Raw genomic sequence first — 7,648 nt, forward strand, 5'->3', positions numbered from 1 at the left:
AAATGAAATGCCCTCCACAGCCCTCCCCACCCCCTGCCCCAACCACCCAGCCCTGCTTGTGCCCTTTGTCTCCCACCCACAGCCTCTGCCCCCCAGGCCTGCAAGAGGGGCCCCCCAGCTTCCAGGGCTATAAGGTCAGGGACCCAGGTCTGCAGCCCCCTGTCCCCAACAGAAATCAGTGACTACTACAGCAGCAGGACAAATTGGCTTCTCCCCTGCTGCAGGCTTGGGCAGGGACAGCTCCTAGTGGCAGCGTGCACTTTAGGGGCACAGGAGGGACTCACACCCCCCAGATCTGTGTGGCAAGGTGGGTGTGCACTGCCCGCAAGCACACGGAGGAAATGTGGCCAGGGTAGTGAGGAACTTGCAGTGGCAGACAGCAGCAGGCAGCTTTCGTGTGTGGCCCCTCTGTGCCCTGCCATGCCAGTTGCACATGTGGTGCTAGGGAGGGCCTGGTGGAGAGCAGCAGAGTGGGGACCACAGCGTTTGTGACCCAGGGTTTGCAGCTGGCCAGGCACTCTGGCTGGGGGAGGGGGTTTTTGCAGTTCCTGCTCCTGGCCAGAGTGCCTGGCCAGCTACAACCACCCCCCTAGGACCAGAAAGTGCCCAAGCTGGCTGCGGGCTGAGGGAGCAGAGAGGCTGCAAACCTCCCCTGCTCCCGGCTGGAGTGCCTAAGTCAGCTGGGGGCTAAGGGAGCAGGGAGGTTTGCAGGAGGATGGGTATTCAAGTTTGCAGCTGGTCGGGAGTGGCGGGGGTTTGCAACCAACTGAGCACTCTGGCCGGGAGTGGGGAGGCTGCAAACTCCCTCCCCGCAGGAGTGCCCAGCCAGCTGCAAACCTCCCCACTCGCTCAGCCCCGAGTCTGCTTCCCACCACCAGCCCTACTCTGTAACCCCCACTTATCTCTAGCAAGAAGAGCGAGCCAGAAGCAACCTCCAGTAAGTGTAAGTGTTGGGCCCCACCCTTCCCCTTCTCCCCTCCCCTCTGGGCAGGGTTGAGAGTTTCCTCCCCTTTTGCAAACAGCTCTTGTAGGCTGGAACTCTGCCATCCTGCAGAGCTCCTTGCAAAAGGGGAAAATCCATGGGTTTCTCTTCTAAAAGGGGAAATCTGTGTTTTCTCTGACAAAAATGGGAAACCTGTGGTTTTCTCTGTTTTTCCATTGGAAAACAGATCCCTGTTTATAATTCACCTAAGAAGAAAATATCCCTTTATATTCCATACAAAAGTGGTTCCTTTTATGAGTGGGACAGACTGGACAGATCAAAAGCTTTCCCTTTACTGCATCAGTGAAGACAAGTTTCTGTTACAGAACACCAGTCAATCCTTAGCCCTTCATAGTGATATATAGTTAAGGAAGATAATACAGAATTAAAGCCCAGGCAGACAAAATATTTTCACCAGTGTAACATTGCCTAATCCATTGAAAAATTAACCCAGAAAAAATCAGGAAACAACTCCACTGATGATGGACCAGGGGCCTAGAGACAGGCTAAGGCCAAGAGCATCAAGAGCCTGGTGGTCCCTGAGAAACAGATAGACAAGGCTAGAGGGTCCTGAGAAACAAATCCAGATAGGGCCAGGGGCCCAGGAAACAGGTAGAGCCTTGCCAGGGCCAGGGACTTGGTGGGCTGACATACAGACAGGGCCAGAGGGCCCAGAGAAATGAATCCAGGGTAAGACTTGTGAAGCAAGGATATGGCTATGGGGAAGGATGTAGGCCATGATTAATGCCCTTAAGGCATGATTATAATCAAAAGGGCCATGAATATCATCCTAAGGTGATTAGGGCCTGTTGGGTAATGATCCATGCACAGAGGGCTAGCTCAGTGCTGATAGGGCATGAGTGGTGTGAACCAGAGGTAGAATATTTTTGTTAGCAGAATACAGATCTGGTGACAAGGACTGAGGGTCAGGAGAAGTAAAGCGAGACTATGGATGGCATCAGTACGATCACTTAAAGACTCTGGGGGCAACCTCCTTATGTACTATAAGTTACATCAAGGCATGGCAGGAAAGATAGGAAAAAAGGGGTACTCTGAAGAGCTGGAGGAAGGGGAACGGGAGAACCACTAGGGGCACCATGGCAACCCCTGAAGCCAGTCTTGTTACACTGTACATTCCTGATCCTGCTAGAATTTACACTGGCCACATCTACACAAGGGGCTGACTGCACAGTAGCCCGAGACTATTGCACAGTAGCATCGTATGGCAGAAACTTTGACATGATGCTACTGCGCTCGTGCTATTGCACAGTCAGTGTCATTAAAAAGCCATTCATTGGTGCTAATGCACAGTAACACAGATTACTGCATAGTCATTTAGTACTTATATAAACAAGGAGCTGTTTAGTTTCATTTGATATGTGATGTCACTTTCTCTTTATAGGTTGGTGGATGCTAATACATTTTGGCTTGCTGCTGCCTGATGAACTGTCTGTGCTCATTGTTTGCTCAGGATGCTGGCTCCAGCCTTGGCCTTCTTATGTTTCAGATTTCATTTATACTTCTACCTGTGAAATAGATTCCCCATCAACCTCTGTCCTGCAGCAAGAAAGCATGGAAGGCCAAGAAGTTTCTTTTCAGATCTTGATCAGGTATGGAGTAGCAGCATCTACTTGTACTTGTATAAACAAGTACTAAATGATTGTGCAGTAATGACTGTGCAGTCAGTGTCTCATGTAGATGCAGCCACTGATACACAAAAATGATCTAAATTACACTAGAGTATATGTTCATCTGTCCCTACCTTAAAGGTAATCTAACTGATATCTGTCTTTGAGAGGGAACTGTTATGTTGGGGGGGCGTAACCAGATGCTTAAATGAAACCTCTTCAAATTCAAGATTAATCAGATTTTATTCTAGAACTGAATACAGCCTATTTTCCCATTCTGATTTAAATACAATGAGGTAATATTGGCAGCTACACTAGGCAGATTATATTCCAAAACAGCAACACCTCCTATAATATTGGCCCCATTTCATCCAATCCCACACTGGATTCGAAACTGAGCTCTACTCCAAAAATGTGGTCATGTCTACACGATACACTGACTGTGCAGTAGTGTAATACAACTGTGCAGTAGCGTTGCATGACAACAACCATGATGCAAAACTACTGCACAATAGTATTATGTTACTGTGCAGTCAGCATCACAAAAAAGACGTCTGTTGGTGGTACTGAGCAGTAATTTGGGTTACTGCATGGTCAGTTACTGTGCAGTAACAACTGCACAGTCAGCATCTTGTGTAAATGCAGCCACTCCATACCTGATCAAGATCTGAAAAAGACCTTCTTGGCCTTCCATGCTTTCCTGCTGCAGGACAGAGGTTGGTGGGGAATCGATTTCACAGGTAGAAGTATAAGTGAAATCTGAAATGTAAGAAGGCCAAGGCTGGAACCAGGATCCTGAGCAAACAGTGAGCACAGACAGTTCATCAGGCAGCAGTAAGCCAAAATAAATTAGTATACACCAACCTATAAAAAGTAAGTGACATCACATATCAAACAAATCCTCTGTGTAACGGCATCGGCCCTTGCAGCCTAGATGCTGCCAAAGCTGTGACTGAGAGAATATGATTCAGAAGCAAGTCGCTCCTCAGGCCTGAAGCAACAAAACCCTTAGCTGCTTCACCCCATGACAGGGTAACAGCAGAATTACCAGCAGCAATGAAGTCAGCACAGCAAGGTAGTCACCTGTTTTCCTGAAGGGCAGAGTAAGGCTTAACAGTGGTGCTCCAGCCATGCTGTGAAGCTAGATACAGCTAAATGTCATACCGCAGGAAAGAACTGACTGCTCCTATATTTGGACAGGATGAAAAACGAATTGGGATGTCCTTTCCTGCTAAGATTTTGAGCAGAGAGTCTCTGACTGAGACATGGAGCTAGCTGCACCAGGTAGCCATGTATCATCATTCTTTGAAATCATGAGCTATAATTTTTTTAACTGGTGGAGCTATGAAAAATAGTGGAGCTGTGAGACAGTGGTGATAGATGGGTAAGTAGCATCACCTGACCATCACTGCAGAAAAGCCAGAGATTTCTAAAATACATCAGTCTTAATAAGAGCTGGTTCCCATCTCCCAGGACATCTCTGGTTCCAGCTTTTGCACACTTGCAGCTATCCCAGGTGTGACTATCCTGCCCCATCCTATCACATTAAGTGCTCTGCTGTGTTTCTTGGGTGCTGAATCAAACAAACCTTTCCAAGCTCCTCTCCTGCAGAAACCCAAAAGTGAAAATGTAAGTTGAAATTATTAACTTGCATTTCCAGGGATGGAAGTGAGAGTTAACGGGCCTTTTACAAAGATGTTTCTCTTTGAATATTAATATCTGCCTTACGAGGGGAAGAATGAAGTTGCACAGATCCTTGGGATCCACATGGTATCCCGAGGCACTGACACAAACAGCACCTTGCTGTGAAGAGTGGAACAATGTCTCCCAAAAATTTGCTCAAGAGTCCATGACTGGGACACAGTCTGTGAAAAACTTCAGTGCAACTGATTGCTGCTATAAAGTGACTAAAGAGCATTTTTAAGACTCAGCTGGCAAGAGAGTACATGATCTCACTGGGCCTTAAAAATCTAGGGCGCTTGTACATGTGATGATGTTAAGATGCAAACGGGATAAAAAATTGGGTTGTGTGTGTTAATGATGTCACACATTACACATACGTGAGTATGGGAGTTTTGAATGGGTTTGCATCATTGCGAAGTAAATTATAATCCAACGTGGTTTAGTCTGCAGCATTGCAACTTGGAACATTGCAGCCATTAGTCAGCTCACTCCTGACCACAGGAGAGGTGGGCAGCCTCTGCAGAGAAAAAAAAAAAAGGATTAGGCTCCTCAATGCTTCTGCCTTCAGCAGGCTCCTGTGGCTAGCAAGATGCCTGGGGTCACCTAGAAATGGGATGACTTGCTCCTGGGGCAGTGTAGAGAGGTGGCAGGAGGGCAGCCAGGTGTGCTGGTGGCCAGAGAAGGCAGTGGGGACAGTGCACGGCAGAAGCAGCAAAGGGTCCAATCCTTTTTTTCTACAGCGATTGCCTGCCTCTCCTGGGGCTGGGAGGCGAGCTGACAGATTAATGGCCCCCCAGCTGTGGGAAAGGCAGGCAGGCTCTGCCAAAAAAAGAGAAAGGATCAGGCCTCTCACCTCTTCTGCCTTCAGCAGGTGCCTGTTGCCACCAAAACAATAGCATATATACAGTGATGGAAAAATAAAAGCTACTGTTTCAATTAAAATCTCACCTTTTCAATTTAGGAGGCATAGAATGCAACTCTAAGGATTACAATCCTGTCATGTGTACAAGCGCCCCTAGAAGCCAAACAACAGTGACTAAAAAGACACAGAAAAAGGTAATAAAAATATTTTAGTTGAGATTAGAAAAAGCCAGAATGGCTTATATTTATTTAGCCTGGAGAGGAGGAGAGATGTATTCAGAAGGGCATAGAGAATGATCCATACCTCCTCTCAACTCTCCCCTAACATGAGGACAACAGGACACTCAATTAAATGACAAGGCAGCCAATTTACAATGAATACAGAGATAAGATACTCCAGGCAAGCTGCAGCCAGCCACTGGAATTTACTGCCACAGGAGATCATTAAGTCAAATACTGGGGCCAGATTTTTTAAGAAGGTTGGATAATTTAATGGTTATTAACAGCATATGTTGCTAGGCAAGCTAAGATAATAAAAATGATAATAAAATTTCATACTTTGAAATGTAAACCAGTCACCTGTGATGGTCAGTAAGGGGGTGTCCTTCTTTCCTTTTTTTCCCTTGTGAGTATGACACAATTACTTTCATGTTTTAAGATAAAATATTATTGTGAAGAGTGGGACATTCACTCCAGCCAATGATGCAGTGCTAGTCTACAAGGACCAATAGCCTAATCTGATATGGCAGCTCTCAGGAACCAGTGTGTGAGCTCTGAGGATGCAGGAAAAGCAGACAGCAGGAAGACATTTCCTCATGCACAGCTCCAGAAGCTGAAGTGAGATGTTGATGGGAAAGAACTTCTCCCCTCCCCTCCCCTGGGGTGGCAGGACTGGTTTCAGGGGGGGCATGTGTCCCCCCCACCTCGGCTAAGGTGGCACCAGTCGCCTATGCTTGGGAGACCTAACTGCTCCCATTTTAGCTTGAGCATGAACTAAAAAAAAATAATAATAATAATAATAATCTCAAAACAATGCTTTAGACAAGACTGATAATATGGCTGTCCAAAGGGAAAGCCAGTGCAACAAGGAAAGCAGAGGGAAGTAGTAAAGGTTCCTAACAAATGACAGGCTTTAGGCTACCTTTTATAGCCAGCAACTGATACAGGGGTGGCCAACCGGTGGTACGTGCCACAAATGGCACAGGTAGCCTCTGTGCGTGGCACATGGCAGACCCAAGAGCAGACAGGTAACAACACAGCAACAGATAGGGCAGGGAGAAGAAAACAAAGCAGCAAATTAAGCAGGGAACAGAAAGCATTACAGCCGATCAGGGGATGGGAGGCAGTTGGGAAGGGTGTGGGGCTAATTTCTGGCACCCCAAAAAGACTGGTCCCCACTGCTTTAGTACACCTTCAAAACAACAACAGGTGGTGTAAATCTGTGTAGATGCACTGCAACCTATTACCAGGAGCTGAGGATCTAACCTGTTACATTTAGAATAGGAAACTGGGGAAAGGGTTTTTATTTCCAGCATATTCTTTACCTGTCGAATGCACATAATGGTTGGATACTTTATTTTGTAAATGTGACAATCAATGTCTTCCCCATGTTTTGTAGGGGATTAAAAGAGGGAGATGGAGCCACTAGCATCATTGTCAGGTTTCCCAACAAGTCAGTCAGAGACAGCAGGCTCTCTCTATTGAGATGGCACGCTTTCATATTCATCCTCCACATGCAATATTGAAAAGGTTTGCAGGATTCTCAGCAAGTATCACATCACCTCAGTCACAGGATATAATTATAGTCATGGGGAAAAAAACAGAGAAAATGATGGGAAAAATATGCAAAGCTCGTCATTTCAGTGTCTAAGACCTGGGGAAGTTTTGGCATGCAAAGTTTTACATTAACAGTAAAATTTATTTTTGTTAGAAAAATTTCTTTTGATAATTTTAAAAATTGCAAAACTGAGAAACCGAGCATGTGAGTGAAAGAATGAGTCAAGTTCATGATGATTTTGCTCAGAAATCAGCAAGGAAAGGCGAACAATATTATAACCATTTGTGGATAATAATAAAATGGCCTAAAATGTCAACAAATGACCCTCAATTCGGTTTCCAATTCAAAGACCCTCCCTTTTTGGATTTCCAGCCTGAGATACATTGGAGAAGGCAGGTTTTCTGAGGCTGGTGCTCAGCAAAAAAGCTGGTTGAGAAAAAGTAAGTATTTGAGATGATTGAAAATGAGGAAGGGAGATTTCCAACCGAAAAATTCAACTGGTTTCTGGGGAAAAGGACCCTATACACCTAGCCCCTCCCCCATCAGATTTTAACAACTGAACACCAAAACTTCCAGCCAAAAGCTGGGGGGAAAAAATGTGCCTGAATAATTTCAGTTTGGGGATCTTTCATTTTCTGATAGTAAAAGCAAACAAAAAATGGACAGGGAAATCCCATGCATTACACACACACACACACACACACACACACACACACA

This window comes from Gavialis gangeticus, unplaced genomic scaffold (genome assembly GCF_001723915.1).
Source record: "Gavialis gangeticus isolate Ggan-Ray unplaced genomic scaffold, GavGan_comp1, whole genome shotgun sequence".
Lineage (NCBI taxonomy): Eukaryota > Metazoa > Chordata > Crocodylia > Gavialidae > Gavialis > Gavialis gangeticus.